Raw genomic sequence first — 26,738 nt, forward strand, 5'->3', positions numbered from 1 at the left:
AAGAATGTTTTAAGTGTAGCTTAATAGATTTTCTAGTACTAGCTGAAGTATGATGTGGCACAAAGCAGGTGCTCAGCTTCTAATTTTCTGTGCTTTGTTGCCATCAATTCATCTTTGCCCACTTCTCCTACAAGCCGTGCACCACTCTCCTATGGTGCTTTCCAAGTCCAATAATCAAATCTTTACTTTCCTTTGTCTGATTTGTTTCTGCCTTACTGATCTTATCAGCCACTGTCAAAAGGCAGTTAATTTAGTATTGTTCAGTATTTTCTCTTAAAACAGCCCTAATATATCCCTTCAAAACTTAGTATCCAATAATTTTACATGCTATCTGCTACCCTACCCATTTTTTTCCCCCTTACATTACCCACCTTCTCTTCTCTTGTATTTACTTCAGTTGTGAAAGGATTTTTGGGCAGGGTTTGGCTTTCTTACATTTAATAACTTCCCAGCACCTGGCAATAGAGAACTCTTAGTTAGAATCTGTGGATGTAACTGTAATACTCATAACTAAATAATCTAAAGTAGCTAAAGGGCTGAAGTAAAATCTCTTTCCGTTTTAGAGCTGAGAGCTCTGAATCACATGCACATGATTGCTCTGTAGGTACCTGCATGTACTGTGGTAAAGATTTTGGGTTTCTTTTCCCTCTTCAAGCCTCATATGTAGCTACATTCTCTCATGGGCTACAAGCAAATTCTGTGGACTTCATTGGGAATTTTTCCTACTCTGCAAGTGGAGAGCAGAGCCTATGACTGGACTGAAGCCAGCGTTCTTTAAAAGTTCACATGCCTTCTATTTGCTCTCTAATTTAGACTCCTTCTGACCAAACAAAGGGAGGGGGAGAGGAATGAAAAATAGTAGCATCTGTGTCAGTAGAAAATTCTAAGGGTTAACGTAACATGATGTAAACTGTTTCATCTGTTCTTCCTACTTGCCTGTTTTAATCAGAAATGAGTAAGTAGAGCTTATATGCAGTTAACTTGAAGAATGGTAATGGGATGTCTGCATCATGTTGTACCCAGAGTACTTATGCCAGAATAGGAGAGCCTTTAATTCTGTAATTCTCTGAGGCAAGAAAAGCTTTCTGAAGAATTACTTTAAATTTAAACTCTCATTCTAATGTTAGGCAGCCTGTTGGATCTCTGAGTTAAAAATTGCTTCAGCTTTAGTTACTAGAGCCAGATGTAACATTGACCTTAAATGGTAAAAGCTCCCAAGAGTGAAAGAGAGGCTGGCCCGAGGGGAAAGAGAAGAATAACAGAAGTTTTAGGTAAGTAATCTCTATAACTAGGAATAAGCTCTTTTTCAGCCGTGAAACAGAACGGAACCATTTTTCCTCCTTAAAGGTACAGTACCTTGTTCTTGTGATACTTAGGAGCTGGTTCTTTACCTCTTATCCCTCACCCCTTCAAATTCTATCTCTTTGTCAGATTTTAGTTGCTTAAAAACTGGGTGTAGTCAATGCAACCTCGTTCTGCTTGCAAACTGTTTGGGACTATACAAGAATGAAAAAGGAAAAGCTGTGTTAATTATACTGAGACTTGAATAATAAAGGTATGTAGTCAGTAATTCAAGGTAACCTGGTGCACAGATACTGTCATCTGTATTGTAATAACCAAGAGGGAGTCTCAGGAGTAATCCATGTTATAGGGAAAAGGATAAGTCACAGATTGCTCTTTTTCTTTTTTTTTTTTTTAATTGTATGACTTCCTTCCCTCGTGCTTTTAACAGTGCTGGAGTGGTTCATGCTGGTGGATTACCTGCTTGTCTGGAATTTATCTTTTAAAAAGGCATTTTCAGAGCCATTTCTTTATACAGTCTCTGTTTGAGTCTAGTCCTGTTAGATGTAAATTAATACCACAAAGTTGTATTTAATTGGAATGCTGTACAGAGAAAAACAAATATCTTCAAGTGTTCAAACATGTTTCCTTTAGTACAAAAAAATTCATTATTTGCTTTTCCTGGTATTTTGGTTTTTGGTTTTATCTGTGCTATTTGGTAGGCATTCTGCATTAAAGTGTATTTAATTTCCTTGATAAATTAAAACACATTTTTGTCTTACTAATGTGTATATTAAGGTCTTCTTTTGCTTCAGACAGCAGAATGTAAACAATGTGAAAGAATGAGGTCAGTGCAAGGAAGTGATAGCTGAAACTGAAGACTTAGGTTCTGTTACTAGCTCACATTACTAGCAACTTGTGTTAGTAAGTTGATTTTTCAAATCTGCGTAGCATGGCTTGATCTGGTGAAAAATTCTCTGCAATCAGTAGTGAATTTCTATCTCTGCAGAGTGATTATAGTTTTTAGTTTCTGACATACAGAGACAGGGTGAATTTAGAGTTCTGAGTGTAGACAGTGTTCTTGTGAGTGCTGACAGTTACTGCATTTATATTTCATATGGTAGGTGTTGTGTACACTTTTGTGAAAGGTTTCTTCATCCAGCTTCAAGAGGCTCTGATAAATTAATCTTACTTGTTAAAGCATTTCAGATCTTGTTGCAAAACTTGTAATAGTTTTATTTTTCTCTGGACAATCATTAGTGAACAGCTTAGTACATTTAGGTTAGACTTCTATCAGACCTTCACGTTTTAAATCAACAGTAATACCCCAAATCAACAATTTTACCACACTTGGAGCCTAATAATCTGATGATACAACTCACAGAAATCTAAGTTTATTAGAGCAGTGGAAATTAAGAATCAGTCCAGTATATGAAATGCTGAATACTGAGGGTACTCACTTATACAGTGTTGGTTTTGGCCTTCAAAGACCCTCATTCTGATTTGTTGATCTTGCATGTGTTACTTTACTTGTGATGTTTTATGCAATCCTTCAACTTCTACAGGGATGTATACATTTAGATGGTATTCTAGAAGGTGTTTAAGTTTCCATTACTTATTTTTATTTTTAACAATGCCTAAAGGTTGGAATAACTAATCAGTGTCTAACTTCTTCAAGTCTGAACCAAGTATATATATCTAATACGTGATATAGCATTTCAACAACTATAGTTCTTATTTCACACAATTCTTATTTCTCTTGTAACTTAGAATATATAATAAAGTACCTATGCGTAAATTTATCTTCAGTAAAGGTATTATGATGACAAAAGTGTAATTTAATACAAAAAGTACAAGTTGTTTATTTGTGCATGGTGAATATTGTGTTAACGTCAGCACTATGAGTACCTAGGATTTTCATTGTATTTAACTTTTAGAAATCCATCTGCTTCACATTCTTCTGGATTAAGTTCTAAATTGTCTGTGAGCATGAAACCTGTATGCCTCCCTACCTCCTATCTTTTTATATGTCAGATTTAATAACTATAGTCCTATTTATCTTGGACCAAAACATTGGAAATTAAGAATTATCTAGCAACCAGCTTCATAACTCCCATGTTTAGCCCCAGCTAATTTCATTCTCCTTTCAATCAATCTGCTTCCTGACAGATTTTAAAGATAGTTTGGTGTCAAATAACTTTCTAAAAAGTTTTTTAGGACAGAGTACAGCAAGGTATAAGGAGCTGGACCTGAGAGAGACAGGTCCTCCTTTCATGGGTATGTGTATGTTCCTCACATGGAGTTCTCCTTCCTCATCTATTTGCTGTTGTTAGACAAGTGTGGAAGTCCAGGAAGAGGAAGGATAAAGTCGCTTGTGAGTGGAAGGGGAAAGAAAATCCTTGCTGTTTCAAGGTTTGTGGGTTATTTAAAGATCTGGGGGATTTGTGGGCAGAGATACATCTTTTTGCTGTCCTAACTTGCAGCCTTCCTGTAAACTAAGCAAAAGAATTTCCTTGTGATGTGCTCTCTGCCTGTGCTTCCTTTGAAAAGTGGGTCAAAGAGATGTTTTGGATCTCAGTATCACTGACAGAAAGGAAATCTGAGTGGGTGATGGATCTCTGTAAGCTTCTAAACTGGTGACTCAAGATAGACATGAATTACTGCTTATGTACATTTGTAGAGCTGTTGTGGAGAGCTAAGACTGTGACTGTTATGGTAGTGTTTTGAAGTAGGTCTTAAGGATTCTGAAAAGGGGTTTCTTAATTAGAGTAAGTGGACTTGTAACCTCAGGTTTTGATGGAGAGCTTCAGCTCTAATAACATCCCTGGATTTAATCCTCTAATCTAAGTAGGTAGATGTAATGTGGGTTTTTTTGTTTTGGTTTGGTTTTTTGTTTGTTTGTTTCTTTTTTTTTTTTTTGCTTTATATTTCTGTTCCCTAAGGTTAATTTCAGTGTCTATTGTTAATTTTACAATCTCAAAAAACAATTTGAGAATTAAATTTTACTTAGGAATTGCCAGATTTATTAAATATCTAAAAGATTGAAGAAACATAGCTAACAATAAAGACCACACACTCACCTCCATTTCATGGCTGAAATCAAGAATGCCTAACCATTTGCTAGAACTTTCACCTATCCTTAAAATGTGCAAAACACAAAATCTTTAGGTATCACAAGTAATCTGAGACCTGTAGTATTTTAGATATTTGTAGAGATCTGTGGGTTTGGACAAGTAAGGCTTGTAGAATATGATGTTTCCTATGCTAACAGGGATTGCTGGGAGAGGGGAGGATGAGAGGAGCAGGGAGGGAAGCATGCAAACCTGCCAGCTGATGTATGTCAAGTGAGTATGTAAACCTTAAAGTCTTTTCCCCAACTAAAGCATATTCTGTATTGTTGTGATGCACATACATTACAGACACTGCTGTCCCCTAATTTATGTGTAAATACACCTGGTGATTGTTCAAAGAGAGCTGCAATCTCATGGCTATAAAATACAACCCACTGGATTACTTACTGGGATTTCTGCAAAGAGCAAAGGGGTTGAGAAGTTCATGTAAGAAACAGCAGTGGTGGGGAAAGCTTTTTGTGTTGGCACTGCACACTGTTTTCTTACCCACTGTAATATTTTGCATCCTGAAAATGGAAGTGTGATAGAAATTCTGGACTTCTGGGGCAAGTACAATGATTGCTTTGGGGTAGAGTCTTGCCTTCTGAGTAAAATTATTGCTGTTTATATAATTCTGCAGAATGTTTTGTAAGGCTGAAGTTATACATGGGGAATTTTGGCTCTGAATCTTTGCTTTTGAAATCGTCAGCAAAGTTTCCATTGACTTCAGTGTTGCCAGAGGAGGCACTTAGTGAACACCACAAAGGTAAAGACTCTCTCAGGGCAATCTGAGTAGGAGAAGGTCTATTCTCATCCGTCTTATTTTGGACTTAATTTGTACTAACAAATTCCAAAACTAGTAAAATGATAGATTTTTCTGAAATTTTGGACTAGAAAAATACTCTATTTAATTTTTAAAAGTTCTCCCAGTATCTCCAGTCTCTTTTAGAAGCTAGTAGAATATAGTAAGGTTTCATATAGCAATTAATGTTGTTTAAAACTTCCCAGTTTGTAATGAACTGTGCTGTAACTGCTGAACAGAAAAATTAAAAATGAAGTGTCTAGCCTTAAGTTGAAGGAGCTCTTGTGGAGAGGAAGAGAAATATCTTGACAATGCATGAAAATTACTTCCCAATTTCAGCTGCTGAATTTCCCATATTTTTCTGTATAAATAGTAAAGGAAAGGCACTGACCTCTGGGCTTGTGAAAATAGAATTACATTATTAGGGCCTAGTTGCAGTGGAGGGTGGAATTTGTCCCAGGAGGAGGTGCTAAGTCAATCAGATGTTCTGCACATCACCTCAGACTGGAAAAGTCTTGGAAGCAGCCCTGCATATTGTGCCTTGTTCCCTTATGCCAATGTAGTGGTGCCCATCCAGACTTCCCTGAGGACTGTTGCAGTTAAGAACTTATTCCTATTCTCCGTTAGATAAAATTATCAGCATTGCTCTAAAAGCTGGTTTTGTAAATGCAATGGTCAGTGGAGCAGACTGTCGAAACCAAAGCAGATTTATCAGAATTCCCAAGTATCTTAGGAACCTGAAGCAAGGTTAGGAAGGCTTGAAAACTACTCAATTGCATTAAGTAAAAATATCTTTAAGGGTCAGGAAGAAAGATTTTGTGGGATATATTCAACATGTAAAAACTCAGTTTTTATCTTTGTATTGAGCTTTTGGGATCTGTTTGAAATCTCTTCTGCACTAAATACAGCATTAAAATGTTCCTTCCAAACCTCATATATTATGTGCTAATGGAATAGAGTCACTGGAGTATTAACAAACATGTACCCTTCTAAGAAGCTCTTGATATTTCCTGTTGGATTAATTTCTTTTGCAAGGCTTTGACATTTTCTGTTTATCAGATTTTAAGTATTTTTCTTAGTAAAATGGCAGACATGAACCATTTCACTCTCTACAAAGCTGACATGTAACAGAGGGGTGAATAATACCAAGGAAATCTATCCTGTTGCTTTTTGGTATTTCTCTGTCTAGTAATGTGTTCAGAAATTACATTAAATATCAAGTGGTGATTTTTGCTGATCACTTAAGAAATGATGCTAAAATTAAGTTCCCAGAGGAAAAATACTGTACACAAGAAAAGTAGCCTGGGCTACATTGGGAAGAGCATGGCCAGCAGGTCAAGAGAGGTGATCCTGCCCTTCTACTCAGCCACACCTGGAGTGTATCCAGTTCTGGGCTCCTCTGGAGAGGGTCCAGCAGAGGCCACAAAGGGGATGAGAGGTCTGGAGCATCTCTCCAATGAGGAGAGCCTGCAGGAGCTGGGCCTGGTTAGTTGAGAGAAGGCTGAGAGGGGATCTCATTAATGTTTATAAATATCTCAAAGGTGGGCTAAGAGGATGGTGCCAGACCCTTTTTAGTGGTGCCCAGTGACAGGATGAGGAGCAATAGCCATAAACTGAAACACAGGAAGTTCCATCTCAACGTGAGAAACAATTTCTTTACGTTGAGAGCACTGGCACAGACTGTTCCAGGAGATGGAGGCTCTCTGGACACATTCAAAACCCACCTGAATCACTGCTCCAGGTGACTCTACTTTGGCAGGGAGGTTGGACTGGATGATCTCCAGAGGTCCCTCCCAACCCTAATTATTCTGTGATTCTTATTATGAAAACTATGACTTGTACTTCCTTAAACCATCTAGCAAGTCAAACTGTCTTCTTGCAAATTGCTGTTCCTGTTTGGATTGTGTGGAGCTTTGCCCATGTACATGACCTATGGGTCTGTCTCAGTGGACTTTGATCACTCCAAAGAATCTGAATCCACTTCATATGAAGACGATTTCCCTTTTTCTGTTGCTTGACAGGCAGAGTTGATGGACATTTTTTCCCTATAGAGTAGGACTTGTAAATTCTTGTACAGCTTTTTACAAAATAAACACAGATCCAGCAGGTTTTTTATCTTATCTTATTCTTAGGTAGTAATTGGTGGTATGTTTTCTCAGGACAAAATCTCTTAAATTCATGATAAAAACCTCACAACTCACAATGTATCTTACACTCATCTGTCAGCTTATATGATTTAGAAGTTGTGAAGCTGGGAGGTTTTTTCTTCCTTTTGAAGGTGAGTACTGTGCAATCATCCTGTGTACTTATCTTCTGAGCATCTGCTTGGAAAATAAAACAACGTGCCTTTTTGACATCCAAGAAAGTGCTATAAAAAGTCTGTTGCTATGTTTAAATGCCTACACTCAGTTGCTATAGCAATAAAAATATCAAAAATTATGTACGAATTGCCACAGAGCATTACCAGCCCTTTCCTGGACAGGGAGATTGTGGGACTGAGATTGTGACAGAGGTGCTCAGTGTATTGGAGAAAAGAGTTGCCCCATAGTTCCAGGTGCCCTGTGGTGTCACCTGAGAGTAGAATGTGTCCCAGCTGCATGAATCCCAAACTGTCTGGGTCAAATGGGACAGCTGGGTTCCTGCTGAATTCAGTTGCTTCTTCATGACCTGTATGTTGAATATTTGGACCAAGTTGCCATTTCTCTGCAAGATAAGCTGCTGAAAATGTTGACCTTTCTCTAAATTCCTTCAGTCCCATGACAGCAAGTGTGAAAATCAGCTTAAAGACTGCATCAGCCCATGTAGATTTTTCTCCCTGTAACGTCACACCTTGTTCCTGAGGCAGTTATGGGCACCCTGCTATTCAAAAGAAAATAAATTAAATAATAACTAATGGAATCTTTAGCATCTCTGTGGGGCTCAAAGTCTTGATGAATGTTGCTTCTCAAAGAGAGCAGGAAATTCAACTTCCTTCATAAAACACAGCAAACAGAGGAAGGCATGTTATTTTAGCAACTGTAAGCTTGGTTATGGAATTAAATTGTTTCCTCAGACATTTCTATGCCTCGTTCTCTTGTCTCCTGAAGAGTATTAGAGAAAGACTTGGAGAAATGGAAGCCTTGTTTGAAAGTTAAATAACTGGTTCTCTTTATTCCAATTAGCTTGAAGAATCCTCAAGGTTCAAATGAGACTGGCTCAAAATGCAGAACAGGTCAATTTGCATATGTTAATCCACAACAGTCAGATAATTATTTCAAATATTTTCTTTAACATACTCTTAGAAGTTCAGTTGAGAGGTCTGATACCAAGAGTGTATCAGTGGTAGAAATACATATTTGAAACTTTTGTTTCAGTTGTTAGTTATTATTTAATACTCTTTTCCAAGGGTGTTATGAACATGCTGATGAAGTGATTCTTAGAGGCAACTATGATACTCTGTAGTTTGAAGGCCCACTTAAATTCTGCACTCTCTAAGTACATTTGAGCTTTTTAATTTTTCTAAAAACATGGGATAAACTACTGCCATGTACATGGATCACAGTTTTTCTCAAAATAAGCATTGCAGTGTTACATATATAGTTGCACCCCTCTCATTTCTACTAGCTTGTTCAATCTCAGTACAGTAATTTCCTAGAAGGAATCTTGAGCATCTTTGGGATTTAATTTTGGTTTTAAGTGTTGAAAAATGTGACAATTTGTAGCTTCACAGCTGCACAAACTCCAGTGAGTGTGGAAACCTGTCTTTCTCAACCTCTGTGGGGATTCTTTGTTTACTTTTCAGCTGTTCCAAATGGAGTACTGGACAATTACCTGGGTTTATCCTTAAATGAGAATGTCAACAGCACTGACTGTGGGTTTGGTTTGTTGGTTGTTGCTTGCTTTTGGGTTTTTTTTACCAATCTAATAGGGAAGTCCAAATGTTAGATCCATAAATATTTATTGATACTTGTTTATTAAAGTCCTATGTAATTAAAATTCCAAAGGTTATCCTTTTATGTCAAGCCTGGGAGGTGCTTCTGTGGCTGCACATGGTGTGCCTGTAAAACCAGCACATCTGTGCTGCATTTACAATATTGTAACTTTTGCTGTTGAGACTATGTGGTCACATGAATAACCTAACTGGGGAAGGGGAGAGGACAACAGAGGAGATGTGTGGAATTTAAAAACTCTAGCTTTTATTTTTCATGACACTGTTAAATACTTGAAACAAAGAAACACGATTTCCCTTAGAACTCTGTCTATAGCACCCTCACCACAGTTGTTATGGCATTGGTTTATTCCGTATTTCTATACTATTCTATTTAGTCTCTGCTTCAGATGCTGTTCAGATCTGAACTTGCATCTGCCATGGAAATACAAACTTCCTGATATCTGCCAGTTCCTGCATCAGCTTAGCTTGAAACTCTTCACCAGCTTATGGCAGTGCAGGAGGAAGAGGGAAACCTCAACACACAACATTAGCTACACAAGATTTTTTCTAGAGAAAAAGTACTACATGGCTATTGTTTAGAGACACGTTTCTCTTCATATGTTGTAGCCTTCTATAAGTGTTAGCTATGTATTTATTCCTTCCAAAATCTTTTTTTGGTATTGTTTTCCTTGGACTAAAAATGATGTGTTTATTCTGGTTGTCAGCCAACTATCTTTCCCTCTTCTTCCCTGCCCTCCCTTCATTCCCTCCCAGTACCCTTTGAACTTCTCAGACTTGTTGAATTTGGTAGGAGAGGATTGCAAAAATATTAAACTCCTAAAAGTGAAAATTAGTGGTCTGGTAAGAGAGGAGAGACCCAGCTTAGTGCTGCTACGTTGAAAGGCTTCACTGTGAGCTGAAATTGTCACTGATGCTGTTTGATCTGCCAGCTGGCAACCTGGCATGTGTGAAGCTTAAAACCAGGCACAGCAAATGCTGTCTCTTGGCTCTCCAGACTGGTAGGAGACATGTAAGCTTGCTATGAGGGAGATAAGACACAAATAATCAAAATAAAATACCCAAAGAACAGGTTTTGATAGCTCAGCTGCTTAGAAGCAACCAATTTTTTAATGTAGGGAGACACAGGTTACTAAATGGTCTGTTTGTGCGCTGCTATCTTTATTTTGGAAAAGATTCGTACATGTCTGTGAAACAGATTGTGAAAGCTGCAGGTTGATAACTCCTGTGATTTCACACCAAGTTTTAATAGTTGGTGGCAGTCCATATGTTTGTCTGCTTTCCAAAGTGGTGCAGAGCACTGTTAGTTTGTAACAGACACCCTCATCTCTTTTGCAGATTTTTCCATCGAGGCCCCAATGCCTAAAAGGAAAAGGTCTGAGGTTTCTGCAGTCTTTGGGAACAGGCTATAGACTCTGCTCAGCCTGCAGTCAGCCTCATGGGAATGTTGTTAGTGGACAGGTTCTTCCCATGGCAAGTAAATGTCAGCCATCCGAGTAGAGGCAGCCATTCTAATTAGACTTTCCTTATGCAACAGATGTTTTGAAGCTCAGCCAGGGAGAATAGAGTAATACCCAGAGACAGCAGCCCTTATCTGCTTTCTGGTCATTTAAAGAAGGCAACTGGGACACAGGAATCTGTTGCCTGAAAATTTTCTTGCATCTGAAGTGGTTTTTCCACCAATTATGTCCTTTTGTGCATGTTGAAAGTGACTAGGCAAACTCTAAGGTTGATGAAACTCCAGGAGCTCCACATGGACTCACTACTTTAAGTGCTCTTTAAATCACCTGTCATAGGTTTAGGGCTTGCTTGTTTTAATATATAGGATAATACTGGTCTCTTTCTCTGAAGTCTATTCAGGGTATGCAGATATTTGGTTTATGGATGAAGAGTGTTTTTGTTCTTCTTTTTTAAAATTAACATTGGGAAAACCAGCAGCATTAAACAGATGCTCTCAAAATGAGATATAGTGATCCTGTTAAAGAACTCCCCTTCTGTCTTCCTTCAGGTCACTTCAGAAGTTTCTAGAGATCCTTTTTATTGAAGTAAACTTCAGTAAAAAATGGCAGAATGAGATCTCATTTGCTCTTAAGCAAACTGACTGCACACTTTGTTTCTGTTACTCATTGGTTTGTTTTTCTGTGATTATTTGAAAGTAATTAACCTGTGGTAACATCCTGTTTTCTTTCTTTGCCTGATCATCTGCTTGGAAGGAGTTGTTCATTTACTTGAACAAACGAAAAATCCCACCATTTTCTATCTAGTATTGAATTTGTTTCTCTATGTTTAAAATAGGATGATCCTGCCTACAGCATTCCAGCCATCAGCCTGCTGAATATTCATTGTCCTTTCTTCACCCGTGCTGCAGGGCATTATGCCGACCATGACAATGCCAGACTTTAAATTCCTCTGATGGGTAATAAGCTTTTTGCTTGTACTTTAAGTTTTACTTCTGCTATTTGAAACAGTTGGGCTAATTTCTCATTTGTGGGTCTCATCCAGTGCAGTGAGTAAGGAGCCCTTTACACAGGAGAGTTGCACAGGTCAGTTGTTATTCTGACAATTTCTAACATATTTCATTTTTTTTTCCCTTGATCAACATATATGTTGTCCATTTGCTAATTTTTAAATTAAATGTTGCTTTATAAACAATTTGAATTAAACTCTTCAGTAAAAATTGTGGATGGGGTCATAGATGAAAAAATATGAAACCCTAAAAAATTGTTTCTAGAAGATAAAAATCATTGTTGGATTGCCTAATATTCGAAGAGCTATATTTTTTCCCATAACTATCAAACATTATTCCACTGAACTGAATGCTCCACCTAGATGGATGTTGGTAAAACTCAGGATATAAGTGTGCATTCTTGGTGACTGGAAGTGCAATGTGCTTTGGGCATGTGACAAAAATGAGATTTAGTTCAGCAGTGCAAGAAATGAGACAACTGCTTTTAGGTAACACCATGAGTTTTACTACAGTGAATTTAATCATTTGGACCTAGCCTGAAGCAGTATTTATTGCACAGTGCCAACATCTGATAAGCAGTTCAGGTGAAGAAGCAAGACCAGTGCCAGTTTAACTTAAATGCATTGGGGAGTAATCATTTCTTCTTCACTTCAAAGCAGTAAATCTTTGCTGTATTGGCATGTGTTGTTGGAAAGTGATGAAGAATTATATTCACAGTATTTTGAATGCTCTGAGGTTCTTAAAATGCAAAAAAAACCCCAACAAACTACCACAAAAACACCTTTTCCAAAATATTTGTAGGACATAGTAAAAAATGTGTCATTATACAGTGAAGAATTAAATCCCTTGAAGAGGTCAGAACTGAACTGTTGTATCCCTCACTTTCTTAAGCACATGGGTCAGTTATTTTCTGCTGCAATTGTGCTATGAAGTAATGATTTAAGTGGGTGGAATTTAATGTTCTAGTCAGTTAATAAGATTAAATAACGTGCCAGTGCAAAGCATATTCAGCATGTTTTCAATATTCAGACCTTTCTCAGGAATATTAACCCAATGCAGTAAGGGCTGCAGCTGGGCAGCTTTGTGAGAGTGAATTGAACAAGTAACTGCTGCCTGTCTGCAGAGTAACCTGACTAGAACAGCTGATTTATTAATGCCTGACTTTTGGGTTGGTGTACTTGAAGAAATACATATGAGGACAGAGTATGAACCTAATGAGTGAACTAAATAAAATTCCATTACTCCACCCTGCTTAAAAAAAAAAAGAAGAAAATTAAATTTTAATGCCAAAAGCACTGATTTAGTGAAATTGGTAACTCTGTAGTTGAATATTCATGAAGCTCTGCAGTATGTTCACTTAAGATATTAATTGTAATTCAAACAAGCTCTGTGATTCAAATTTGCTTTTTGTTTCACCTCAGTTCAAAAGTACACTTAACACTTATTTAGAGTTGGAGTGGATTTTTTCTGTCTGTGATAGAAAAGTGAGGTGCCATTCACACAGGCGGCAAATAAATTGTTATGGTAAGTACTGTAGTTGCCCTGTTTTTTTATCTTCTAGATTCCATTGTTTCTTCAGAAAATAATTTCTGATTTAACTGGATAGTGAGAATTTTAGAAAAAATATAGCTGGCTTTGACTTAAAGTATTTCCTTTAACAAAAATACATAAATGGCATGTTCAGTTAGTAACTTTATCCTCTTTGTTCTGTACAAATATACTTTTTTTGTTTTCAACAGGGTTAAAAACATAACACTTGGAAGGAACACTCAAAAAATCAATTTGTAGGTTGTCTTTAAGTGCCATGGAAAATCAAATAAACATTGTTCTAACTATGAAACAGTAACAATGACAACAAAAGTTTGGAAAAACTTTTGTGTTGGAAAAAAATATTTACATACTTTAGAAACATGTTCAACACAATTCAACATCATCTTATTTGTGGAGATCAGACAGTATAATTGGCATTAGTTTATAGTTAGATTTTTTTTTGTGTAGGTACAGACATTATACATTTTGTTTAAGCTAGCTTGGCAATTGTTACTTGTTTGTAGTCAGTTGTTGGGTATAAAGAAGAAATGAAGGGAATATTTGAAAAAATATGATTGAAACATACATGAAATGTTTCTAGAACACCTAGAAACTCTAGTTCTAAGTTCTGTCTTTCTAATTCTCTCTTATTTCTTTTAATCTGTGAGAAAAAAATATTGGGAAGATGATTTTCTAATTAGTGAAGCCTAGGATTTGGATAGAAGAGACCATTATTAAAGAGAATTAAGATTTCAATTCTTAAGAACTTAATTTCTTAGCCAATATAATTAAGAATTATGAGAAGGATAGAAACTGTCTTTCTTTAGTTTGCTATTCCTTCCACTGCCCCAAGAAGAATTTTTTGAAGGTAATCTGAAGTCACTTCAGGAAAGGCTATTATATAAAAAAGATTAATTTTAACCTAACAAAGTTTGTCTCCCTGGGCTTCCCTGTAGTCATCTGAGAAATGAAAGGTTCCTGCAGAATACAATTCAGAGAGCCTAAAGTAAATTCCTGATTTTAGGACAGGAACTTAAGTTGATTCAAAAACAATAAAAACCCAAACAAACAAAAAACCAAACAAGCCAAACTGACAGAAAACTTCAGGAGACAAATGGCCTTAGGTAAAGTGAGTCCTCATGAGAGGTTCCCTTTATACATGTTCTCATGCCTCTCAATATGTTGCAAGTAAGTGGTATTATTAATAACACAATATTGAAGATGATGAACAGAATGAAATGGGTCTAGGTTCTTCTTCACTTGGTTCTTCCCCACAGAGAACATCAACTTTGGTCTTACTGGTTTTGGTAGGAACACTTGAAAGAGATCAGCCTTTAGTAACTGTATCCAGCCATATCCCAGCTGATGAAACTTTGAATGAAAACAGCAATTTCAGTTGACAAGTAAAAACAGGTATTGTCTGTGAGACAGCAATTGCTTCCTCAGCGTATCAAGTTTTGATTTCTTTATATCAACTCTAATAACTATAATAGGACTAATGCAAAGGTGGTGTTCAGTTCAATTTAACTGAATTGATAAAGAGACACAAGTAAACTAGATGAAGTTTCATAATGGTTATCAAATCACAATGCCTAAGGCAAAACTGAGCTTGTGAGCTTCAAGGGGAAGAGGGATGCTGAGGTGAAAATTTGACTTTTAGGTGTTGGAAGAACTGTTTGTCATGTTCCTTTACTTACCTGTACTCCCAGGATTTGTTACTAGGAAGCTTTCCCTGCTTAGTCCTGTCCTGCAAGACATACAACGGGAGGACAAGGTGTGACTTGGCAAGGTTGAAGGCATAATCATGTTGCAGCAAAACAGCACAGGGAAAACCTGCAGGTTTAGAGGCAAACAAAATGTACAGTTTGTCTCTTCAAAGTAGGCAGTGGAAGCTTCGATTGGAAGTTTGTTTCTTTCTGTAGTGAGTGGAAACTTTGACTGTGCTTTGTGAAAAAAAAAGTAGTTTTCTCACAACATTTTCTAGACAAGAATTAAATGTAGTTTATTTTGATCTTGTGCATCTGTGATGGAGTATCTAGCAATAGTGAAAGGAAACTTAGTATGATATGTATTAACTCTGTTGTTAAAGCAACCTTATTGTGGAGTTTGTTATGAGTTTACTAGTACACAAGGGAAATAATCCTGTGAGTGTGAAATAACTTTTAGAGTTGTGAAGTCATATGGCCTTTTTCAAGTTTTTAATATCTCAGGGGGGAAAACCATCCATTGTATCATAGACCAATCTTATATTTTTGTTTTTTACATTTCTTTGCCTACTAAAACAATGTTTATAATGGCTGAACTAGTAAGAAATATTAGAGGAAGACAAGTATTTCAAGCCTCTACCCTGAAAATCGATTTATTCCTACTGTTGTGTATTCTGTAAGAGAAAACCAGTGGGTGTGCAAGAGCATCTTAAGACATTTCCGCAGTTTGCACCATTGGTTTGAGCTGAGATTATTCTCTGTTTTTTTCTGACTCAGCCACATGTGAAGCTTTTGGACGAGGAGTGTAGGCAGCGTTGTACAGCTGAATATATGTGACAGGGAGAGGTGTCATCTCAAAATAAAAAAGACACATTTTTGCTGTGAGAGCAATCATTCACTGGAACAACCTCCCCAGAGATGTGGTAGTGTCCCCATTGCTGGAGGTTTTCAAGATACAGTTGGAGGGAATGTTCAATAATCTTGTCCAGGCTCCCTTTCCCACAAAGAGTTGGGCAGGTCAATCTTTCAAGGTCTCTTCCAGCCTGGGCTGTTTTGGGATTCAGTGATAATAAATAGGAAAAAGATGGAGAACAGCAATAATACGTTGTAATGGAGAGCTATGCAAACCTTTATGCCAGTTTCAGCTTCTTAATTTTCTGGTAGTTTCTGTGTTGATTTGCACCTGTGTCTTCTATTAAAAGGAGCTGAAAACAAATGGGATTTTCTTCACAGAGCCATAAAATTAGGAATATCCTTTAGTGTGTGTGCAAGCAGATGTGCTTGTGTGTGTAAGACTGAAGAGTTTGGAAAGTGCTGGTTTACTGTCATTTTTCCCATGAAATTAAATTTTTTCTCTATGATGCATCTTAAAGAACTGAAAACACTTTCAGTGACCTGCCACCCAAATAGCCTCTTAAAAACATCTGAAGATTGCTCATCTGCAAGACTCTAAAACGTGACAAAGCAGGGAGATGCCAGACATTCTTCAGGCTGAGATATGTTTACTTCTTCATGGAAGCTGCTTAGAAATCCAGCACAGTATCATCCTGGGTCTTAGTCCTGGCTGTGGTCTTAGCATGTACTATTTTTATTAACTAGAAAAATATAAGAAAAAGTCCTTTTCTCCCATTGCTTTCTTTCACCTTCCTGTGGTAACAAATTCAATCATTTATTTGGATACTGTTGTGAAGGAACTTTCTCTACTCAAATGATTGCCTAGTAACTGCTTTTGGCATTCTTATCCATGTGTACTGTGAGGAATTGAGGGAAAACAATTATTAGGCCACCCTCTGCAGTGTATTCATCACTTTCTAACCTGTTTCTATACAGAAGTGTCCTTCTTTGCATGGAAACCATTTGCAATGACCAATCTTTCTTCTATGAACCATTTGTTTTTATGCTGTTGGGGGTTAGTAGTTGTTCTTTCTGGGGGTGTATGTGCTTGTTTAGTTTGGGTTTTTTTTGGTGTTTTGAGATGTGACTAGAACTGTTTTAGAGATTTGGTCTCATATTCTAGGCTGTTTCTAGCTCTTTCCTATTAATTCTTAACATTTTTGCCTTTTTGGCTGCTGCTGAATGCTATTTTCAGAGAACTATTCAAAATTACTCTGAGCTCTTTTCTGACTTGCAAAATGTAATGATGGGCTTTTATTTAGCTAAGTGGTGTTTTGTTTTGTTTTTGGTCTTGTGCATCAATTTGCCTTTTTCAGCATAAACTACCTTGACTGTCTTTAGCTCTGATTTTCCCATCTCTTCTTTAATAATCTGTACAGACCCACTTTTCCAGATTCTTGAGGACTATGTTGAACACCTTGGTACTCGTGTAAGTGTAATATCTGCAGCACACAGAACAACTTCTGTCCTTTATTTTCTTCCTTCAGTTATAGGAAGTATTTGTCTTTTGTCCTGTGGGAGCAGGACAGGGAGTAGGGAGTTTCCTTAAGATGCTTGATAGAAAATTTTGTCAAAACCTCACCTTGAAAAACAGATGTTGCCTGTATTAAAATGCTTGTTGATTTCTGTAAAGGAATTTAATGAAATAGTAAAATTTAGACTGCTGGACAGTCCTGTATTTACCATTCTTGTGTCTGGATCTATTTAGTAATAAAATATTACATTATTTTCTTATCTAGGACAGTTATTATCTAAAAGTTAGGAATGAGGATGAAAGTCTTAAGTCATAATAAAATTATAAATCAGATAATAAAATTATAAAGCAATTCCTTCAAATCAGAAGTTTGTTTTGTTTGAGCAGAATAACAAAGCAGCTCAGGGTCAACATCAAAATATTGAAGGAGATGTTTGGAAAGAATGAGCATCCTTCACTGTGTGCCTTTATCTCAGTCTCTTTAAGGCTTTTTATTTGCCTTCCATTACTTCAGGTGATAATGCACAGCTTTTTTTCTTGGCATTTACCAGAATGTTGTCCAGAGGCACTCTAAACCCCCAAAACTTTGATTAAGAATAAAACTTTTGATGCATTGGTATTTCAGCATTTCTTCTACTAAGATTAGTTATATCTTATTAGTCTTATGATATTGTTAAAATTACAATGAGTTCCTATATCTTCTTGTAAGAGATATTTTCTGAATAATTTACCTGGTTTTGTATTTTTTTATTTCCTAATATATTAGAATCACTGATTTTTTTTTCATTCCATAAGTCTCTACAAGTGTTTTAAACTTTAAATAATGGGTTCCATTACTTTAATGCAACCTCATTTACTTTATTTGACATGACGAAAGAAGAGAAAGGTAAAGTAATAAATCTTAATGTTTGTGACTACATACTTATTGTATACAAATTGTTTATAAATAGGCAAATACAGGATGCCATTTTGACTCATCATATATAAAGTTGTAATATTAGCAACATAACAATTTCTTAGTGGAGTGATGACGAAAGTAATACTGAGTTCCAGCATAACTTAAAAAGTACAATGAAACAGGACTAAGAAACCTGAATTGGGGTCAGTTTAGCTCAGTATCAAGATATTATTGCTGCTTCTTTCCCAATTTGTCTCCTTGCTCCTCTCCCAGGAGTTACCAAACTGTCAGCAGCTGCAATGGAACAGGAGGTGTTGTACAAACTCAGTCAGCTTGCACCAGAGCTGAACTGCTGGTTGTGAACTGAGGAACTGAAATTCAATTCCATGTCTTACTCACTGCTCTTACTGCAGATATGGAGTACCCTGAAAAAAACAGACAATTGCAGTAGGTCTGATATTTCTGTGGCAAATCTTGACCCATGGTTTGTCCTGGAGTTTTTTTAAAGCTTCATAGAATGTGAGTAACTCTGTTCCTTTTATGTCCTTCTCACATCCCCTATTTTCATTTTAGGTTTTGAGGTAAAAATGTTAAAACTAATATGTGAAATGTAGATCCCAAAGTTCAGAATTCTCTTGCTGTGCAGAAGTAGTTCTCTGGTTTAAGCTCATCTCTTTCCTAGGGCCTTCCTGTGCACAACACTGATACAGCCATACCAAATAAGTGTGGGATTTTTTGAGACGTTGATGAGATTAGATTGTGCATAAAGCTGGTACGTTATTTTTTGGACCAGCTCCTGGATATAATCAGGAATGGAATGGTGTTGGCTAAATAATTTGATCAGGGAAAGATTTTGGCATGAGGCGCATTTTGCTACATTTGGCTTGTGCTATTCCAGAAGAGCAGAGCCGTTGTTTTCCTCAAAGCTTTTTTCTGAACTGTCTTTTTACCCAGAAAAATGTGGGGTTTTGATAAAATATGTGCCTGTCAATGCATAAAAAAATCCTTTCTTGTTCTGATAGTTTTGATTTTTATTATTAAATTTCTTAGACCTAGATTTTGAAAAACAATAATTGAAAATGGCAGAAATAAGGTTAGCAAAATATGTGTTCTCAGAGTGTGGTATCTGGTAGCCTTCTCAAAGAAAATCAGAAGTTATTTTTCTTACCATGCTTTCTAGATGATGCAAGCCAACAAGGATAATTTTCCAATTTGAGTGCAAATTGTAAAGATCCCAAATCTAGAATTGTATCAAGCAGCCAAAATAGGCCTCATTTTCTTCCTGCTGAGAAGAGTTTAAAAGTAAGAGGAATTCTGTACTTCAGTCACTTAAATCATCAAAGGTTATCTTTGATGTTGCACATTTGGAAATGCTGACTGTCTATATGCAGAATACAGCAGTGTTTCCTTAAAGTGAGGACACTACAAATACATGGTTAAATTTTCCTCTAAGTCCTCAGTGTTAATACCTGGAGGACAAATAGAATTATTGAGGTGCTTTTCAAGTGGATGGTGTAAGAGAACGTTCACTTCTTTACTTTTAAGGACACATGGAAGATAAAAGGTTGAATTGCTTGTAGCATTTTTTTTGCTTTTTAGCATTACCATGTGCTCCCAATCTTGAGATTCTGTGGGTAGAAACTTTGTATGATGTAGTGGAAAGGCAGCTCTGGAGCTGGTTTGGGTTGGTTTGTTTGGGTTTTTTTAGGCACTAGCAATAATCCCTTGTCCCTCATTTTGGATTCTGATGGTGTGCAGAACTTCAAGAGCACAGGAAATGGGGACTTGCTTGTCTTTTCAAAAACAACTGCTTGCTTTCATTTTCAGACCATCCTTTCTGCAAGTCAGCAAGCCTGTTCTTTCTGAAGTGATGAAGCAGTGTGGTTCCCTTTTCCCCACATTAAAGAGCTCAGGTTAACTTTTCCTGAAGCTTCTGCATCTGGATTTCCCATAAGAACAAAAAAAGGGCAAATTATTTACCCTATAATTTTGGCCATGGGTTCTTAATTGCAGCCCCTGGCAAGTCTCCTTCTGGCCACATATAGTTCAGGGCAAGTAGCTGATTTGGGGATCTGAGCAGGAGAAAACCATGACACTTCTCAAATCAGAGATGCAGCCAGAGATTACCTGAGAGAGGCTTGCAAGATACTGAGATTAAGTATCTCCTTGGGATACTGGTATTTTCAAACTAGGGACAGTAGGCAGAGCACCACTTTTCAGAAATCAGATAAAGCATTTGTGTAGTCAGTCAGTTGTAATGGTAATATCATGCACTGCTCTACCAAAAATATCAGTCAGAACTCAGCTGTCCTCAGTCTTTTCATTTCAAGACTTCGTTTGCACTGGGAATTTGGACACAGTGTTATTTTCACACTATGAGGTTCTTACAGTAAGCATTCCCAAACTGATGTACTTTTAAATTTAAATTTAATTTTAGGAGATGTGATAGGAAGAGGCAGAATATTTACAGCACAATTCAATTTATGTAAAGGCTGCTTGCAAAAGGGTTCATCTCACAAAGTTCACCAGATGTTATTTATGACTGAAGTTTAACTCAGTGCTGTGCCTGTATTATAAAATAACCTTTTAAAGAATGGAAATTAATATTTTACTGTGTGAGATATAAGAACAGCCATATCATGAGCACGCCTGATGGAACAGTCTCTGCTAATAGCTTGTTTCTGTATGATGTGTGAATTTTGGAGTATTTATTTCACCTCTGTCTTAATTACCACATCATCCAGTCTAATGCAACACCTTCACAGTCTTCAAATTATTAAATCAAATATGCTTTGTTGGTTTCAGCTTGAGATTAATAACTGCCTCAATTAGCCCAATTAGCAAAAGAGGGACTCTGAGGAATTTATTGCTGATTCAGCATGTGCCTTATTGGAGGGTCATCCAATGCAATTCATTGCTAACTTGGTCAGTAAAATGCACATAGAATATCTTTGCTAAATGCATCAGTAACAAAGTGATCTTTCTGTCTCTGAATATTATGGGTCTTAGCTTATAAATACCAGTTTAAAAAAATTTTAAAAACCAACCAAGATCAGGCTTCATCCAAGCTACTGAAACTCTGCCTTTACACAGTACATAAGTTGAATTGTGCTGTAAATATACTGTCTCTTCCTATCCCACGTTGTAAAAATTAAATTTAAATGAAAAATTGCATAAGTTTGGGAATGCTTACTGTAAGAATTTCATAGTGTGAAAATAGCACTGTGTGACTACATTTGAAGGGTAATTGTCAGGGTATTTATAATGTCCCAGAAGCATACAGTCAGTAGCAAGGAACAACACAGCACACAGAAATCTGTAAATGATTCAGCAATAGAGGAAAATGACCTTCTACAAAGTGTGTTTGCAGAATCTTGTGTTGCATCTTTTGAGAAAGAAAGAGGTTTTTGCTCCAGTTTTGCATTTACATCACACATGAATGAGACACTGAGGACTTCCTCACCCCATCTCTTGGAAGACTACTAAAATTGAACAATCATCCTTTGTATTATTAATATGTTACTGTTGCTTTTGTTGTTGCTGCTGCTCTTGTTATACCTGTTTTTAGCGCTAGATATTGATAAGAGAAATTAGTGTTGCTGCTGGCTTCAAAATTGTGTCTGTTTCCAGGAAAAAAAAAAAACTTAAAAGGTGGTATTACAAAATGTTACTGCTTTTTCACACTTCTGTATCATATGCTGGCAGGAAGGAAGAGCTGATATGATGAGGTTTGCTTTTTCACAGACAGGTAGACCTGCAGATTTCATTGTACTCTAGGAATAAAATTGGATGGTTCCTAGCAAAAGCAACAGTTCTTTTGACCAAATATACAGCATCCCTGAATCCAGGCTGAGCCATTGCAGCCTGGATGAGTGGACTACCAGGTCTGTAGAAAAAAAGTAAGCAGTCAAAATCCACACAATGGCTGTTGATTTGAATAAGTTGATAGTGAAGATATTCCTGTCCTGGTGTACAGCAATATTTGAAAAAACATTCAGTGGACTAAGATCCATCATTCCTTTCTCATAAAAAGGAAATGAAACATGTTCATGCTCTTTTGGCGTGTGTTCATTTTTGCAATGCAAAAATAGGTGTCCATGTATCACTAAAGTAAGCAAATGTCAATCTGATTGTGTCCAGGAAGGATAAAATGGGAATAAAATGCTTGTTTTGCTGCTTTGCCATTTATCTATGCAAGATGGAAAGCCAAGTATAATCTCCCTGCTTGAAAGCCCACAATTCCATTCTAGATCCCAAAGAAATCTATTTATTGTTGGTTTGTTCAACAAAGTTTCCCCTCTGGGATTACCCTTTGTGATTGGGAAAGAAAGAATTAAATTTCTTCATTTGGAAAATCTTTCCGCTTGACTAGCAACAAGCCTCCTGGGTCACTAAGTAATAGTGTTCTGCCCTAATTGTCTTCAACTTATTTATGTTTCTAAGTCAGGCCTTTGTTAGTCAGTTTTTCCAATTTATGCAAAGTTTATATCCTGCTGCCTTGTAAAGCAGAATAATTTATAAAATGTTTCTATGTAGAAATTGCTTTCAATTATTTTACTTCATATAGAAACCTTAAGGTTTTTTCTTTAAAAAGGATGAATTGACACCAAGAAACACTGGGGTTTTTTTTCCCTAATCTTATCTGTCTCCCCTCCACACAAAGGTATTTGTTCTCTTTTTACATTGACTAAGAATATAGTCAAGTGTCAATTTGAGAAAATATCATCTCAAGCTCCCAACTCTGCCTACACCCTAGACAAAAATAAATGTGTAACTAGAATGTGATGTATAATACATGCAGTCCAGACAGCAGAAACATATCTAGGTTTCTCCAAATCTGTGAGAAGGAGTAGAAGAAAGAAACCCAAGTAACTCTGTGACTGAGAACATGATGCTCATTTAGGCAAAAACATGTTGGGTGGTATTATTATCTCCTGGTATTCTGAATGGTGCCATTTCTGTTGGGAGAATCCTCAGTGCACAGGTCCTGCTTCAGAGGGGTCCTTCAGCACCACACAATGAGCCTGGCACTGCCTCTTAAACAATTTTACTTTTAAATAGTAATTTGTCCAGGAAGAAGAGAGCAAGATTTTTTACTCACATATAATTTCAACTTTTTATTTATTTTATCCTGTTTTAAGTTCACTGCCTTTATGTTGTAGTAGGCTTTTTTTCCAGATACTTCCTAGCTCTGGATTTGTTTTGAACTGCCCTCCTGAATGACACCAAGTGTACTGTTCTCCCACTCTTATCTTCACACTTTCTTATATGATGTTCCTTATTCTTATATGCTTAGACATCCTTATTCTCCATGCCAAATATCCTCCTACTCTATATTCACATTCTTCCTTTAAACTGCATTTCCTTAAAGTCTACATAAAATAATCTGCAAGTTAAGAAATATAGCAACTCTGCCTTGAGATCTGACAGTCTTCTGATCATCAGATTTGGTACTGTTGGCTGAATTCTTTCATTTATGCACAATATTGAATAAATCAGGGATTCATTTTTCCTTACTATCACATGTATTGTCTTTTTTACTATATATATATATTTCTAAAATTTTATTTTAAAGTACCTCAAAGTTCATTCCAACTGGTTTCCTAGAGGCCACCTGGCTGGGCAGTGCTTTTTGTTGTCTTCTTGCTCTTCCAGCTGAAAGCCCACTGACAAAAAAAAAAAAAAAAAAGAAAAAAAGATCTCAGTAAAACATCCTTCTCATAAGAGAGCTGAGTCCAGTATCTTAGTTACAGACTTAACCAGATAAAATCACCATTTTGGAGTTCTGTGTCAAGGATATTTGTTCAAAGAAAAGCCCCAGAATGAATAAAAAGTACAAGTGAACCAAAACATAGGGGTTTTTTTTCTGAACTTGTATGCAGTTCTTAAAACTGTTCATTTTAGAGAGGTTGTGCTGCTTATAACCTCATTTTCTTATGTTCTTTTTAGTGCTAGGTGCCTGAAAATAAAAAAAAAAAAAAATCCCAACCAGAGTAATTTATAAAAATTTGATTCATACAACATGAACTACTACTTGCCCCTTAAAAAAAAAAAAAAAAAAACAAAAAAAAAAAAAACCCAAAAATAATGGAATTGGGAAATTTTCAGGCTGTCTAAAATAGGCTTACCTTAAAAGAAATATCCTTTTTTTTTTAAATCTGCATCTAGTAATGTAAAAAGCTAGTGAAATACTGCTCCTCAGTGTTTCTAAAATATGTACATTCTTCATTTGTTTGCTGTTTGTCTGCAGCATAAAATTCAGCCTAGAATTCTTGCAAGACAAAAAAAGTCATTGTAAGCCACTCCTTCAGATGCTTTGCTGCAAGAGAAGTAAATCTAAACACTGACTGCTAACAAAACAGAAACTGTAAAAACATTACTAAAACAAATGAAGCTGACATTTTACAGAAAGAAAAGTGCTATTTTTGAACACAATTATGATCTTTTAGTAAGTCTTAAATTTCCATTTAGCTATGTTAAAATGATTGTCTCTGAGTTAAATAGGTCCAATAGCTTTTTCTCTTAATGTATCAAGGAAGAGCTAAAGCTGGGACCAGAATGGATCCTTTGTGAGTTAAGTACAGAACTCCCAGAATAAATTTTCCACTAAACTCTTTTGGAATTAGCTTTCTTATTTCCTTAAACTCTATGTAAATTTTTGATACACAATCAAACCAAGTGCCTTGTTGTAGGGGTTGGTCTTGTTGATAAGGGAGCAGCATCACCTGTCACCCCCAAAACTTTTGGTTTTCAGTCTCAACAGTGTCATAGATACTCATTACTGGAGAAATTCTCCCAGGATGCATGTCAGGCTGGACATGCATCAAAACATTTTACTTTCTGCCTGACCTAACTTTTCCTTTCTCTCATTCAAGCATATTATTGAAAACCATCCAGTTTTATGTGTTCCTGGGCTATGAGGAAAACAGGAAGCAGAAAAGGAGATTCTTTCCTGTCCTGCTGCTCTGTAAATTGAGTCCTACATGTGTAGCTTGTAGTTCCAAAGAAGTTTGTAACCACTGAGTTTGAGGGAATTTTTTTAGAAATTATATTTTCCTTCAGCTTTCTCTAGATTCTTCCTTTAAAATATTTTTGTGACAGAATTATTCACATTTATCCCTTGTCTCTGAGGTTGCAACCTGGAATTGTTCTGATTGTTAAGAAGCATAATTTAAGTCACTCAGTAATGAATCTCAGAATGAAAACAGATCTTTTGAATTCACACAATGGTTGTATGTACGCTGCATGCCCCAGTGGAATTGTTCTGTATCCTAAAAACAGAAATACCACTTTGTCTTCCAGGTTTTACCTTGAGCAGTTGCATAGATGTTAGTGTGGGTGGAACTCAGATCATTAAGGTTATCACAGAGATGCCTTATTTTTGTCCTGGGGTTATGACTCTGGTTTGGTAAATTGGCCGAAGCAGGATCTTAATCTCTTGCAAACTTGAGTATTTAACATGAAAAAACACTCTTTTTTCATAAGAATGAGACGCAATAGGAAACTACTAGTCAATATTTTTCCTGTGTTGCAGACAATAAAGAAAATGTCTTCCAGTTTCCATGTAGGACCTTTTTTCACAAAGGGCAAGAATGTACATGAGTCATTTTCAGTTGTGGATTCTTTTTCCTTTTCCCAGTGAATTTTCCTATTATACTAAGATTATACAAAGATCTTGGAGTCTTAATGCAAAATTTCTATTAAGATATTCTGGATCTGTTTTTTGGGGGTTTATTTGTTTTGTTTTGTTGTGGTTTTGGGTTTTTAAAATTTTAGGGGATAGTTACGTATGCCAACAAACTGTGTATCTTATGCTATAATCATGCTTTGTCTTAGAAAACACTTTTGTGGTACAAACAGAAAACCACCCTGTTTTGCTCAGACTTTGTTTGAAGGAAGTTTACTGCTTCTTAAGTACTCCAAAGCTGCAAAACCGAATTCAAAATGTTACGCAAATTCCATATATTTTTATAGCTATACAAAAAGGAGTGCAAAAAGGTACCTTTTTATTTTGGTAACATTTTACAACCACTTTACAGGGCAACACAGAAAAAGTTACAAAAAGCCACTCAGAATTGTGCAGTTCAGCTGCTGCATCCATGAGAAAGCAACTCCTGTTTTGACAAATGAGACTTGACCACAGTCAGCATGCGGTCAAGAAATAGTAATAAAACACTTCCTTAACTGGTTATTTCTGCAATTTTTTGTGTCCCCTTCCTGAGATGTGACAGAGCATTTGGGGTCAGGTGCCCAGCTATCAGTGGAGATGGAGTGAAGCATCTTTCTTTGAGCCTTTGCTGCCACAGGCTCAGCCATGACTCAGCCAGGGGAAGTTAAGTGATTATACTTAACTTTCTCTACTATGGTAAAATAAGTTGCAGCGAGAACACACTGAAAGCCAAGGACCTCTAAATACTTTTCCCTTTTATGGAATAGAGCTCCCAGATCTCCATTTCCTGGAGATTGTACTCTAAGCCTACACAGTGGTAAAAGAAAGTTCTCTGCATTCACTGATCTGTATCTGACTACAAATTTGAGCTCAGGGTCTAATTTTTTTCTTAACTATTTTAAGCAGTAAGTTTATAATAAGAGACCAAAATGTTGAAAAGCACTCCATTCTCTCTTTTATTTATTTATTTTTTTCTTTA

General features: G+C 36.5%; 1 protein-coding gene across 34 annotated transcripts in view; it reads left to right on the plus strand.

The window, feature by feature from the left end:
• Window positions 1–724: 724 nt before the first annotated feature.
• IRAG1 (inositol 1,4,5-triphosphate receptor associated 1) overlaps window positions 725–26,738 on the plus strand; it is a 61,014-nt gene continuing 35,000 nt past the window's right edge. For 2 of the 34 annotated variants that reach the window (XM_072930712.1, XM_072930726.1), the window contains exons 1-3: window positions 754–1,271; window positions 4,553–4,625; window positions 11,417–11,537. The gene's annotated coding sequence lies outside the window, so the exon portion shown is untranslated. Of the gene's footprint in view, window positions 1,348–1,431; window positions 1,556–4,552; window positions 4,626–11,416; window positions 11,538–11,623; window positions 11,665–24,181; window positions 26,665–26,738 lie in introns of those variants that run through there. The other 32 variants (XM_041716719.2, XM_072930737.1, XM_072930730.1 and 29 more) reach the window with 27 other exon arrangements.

The sequence above is a fragment of the Taeniopygia guttata genome, chromosome 5 (genome assembly GCF_048771995.1).
Source record: "Taeniopygia guttata chromosome 5, bTaeGut7.mat, whole genome shotgun sequence".
Lineage (NCBI taxonomy): Eukaryota > Metazoa > Chordata > Aves > Passeriformes > Estrildidae > Taeniopygia > Taeniopygia guttata.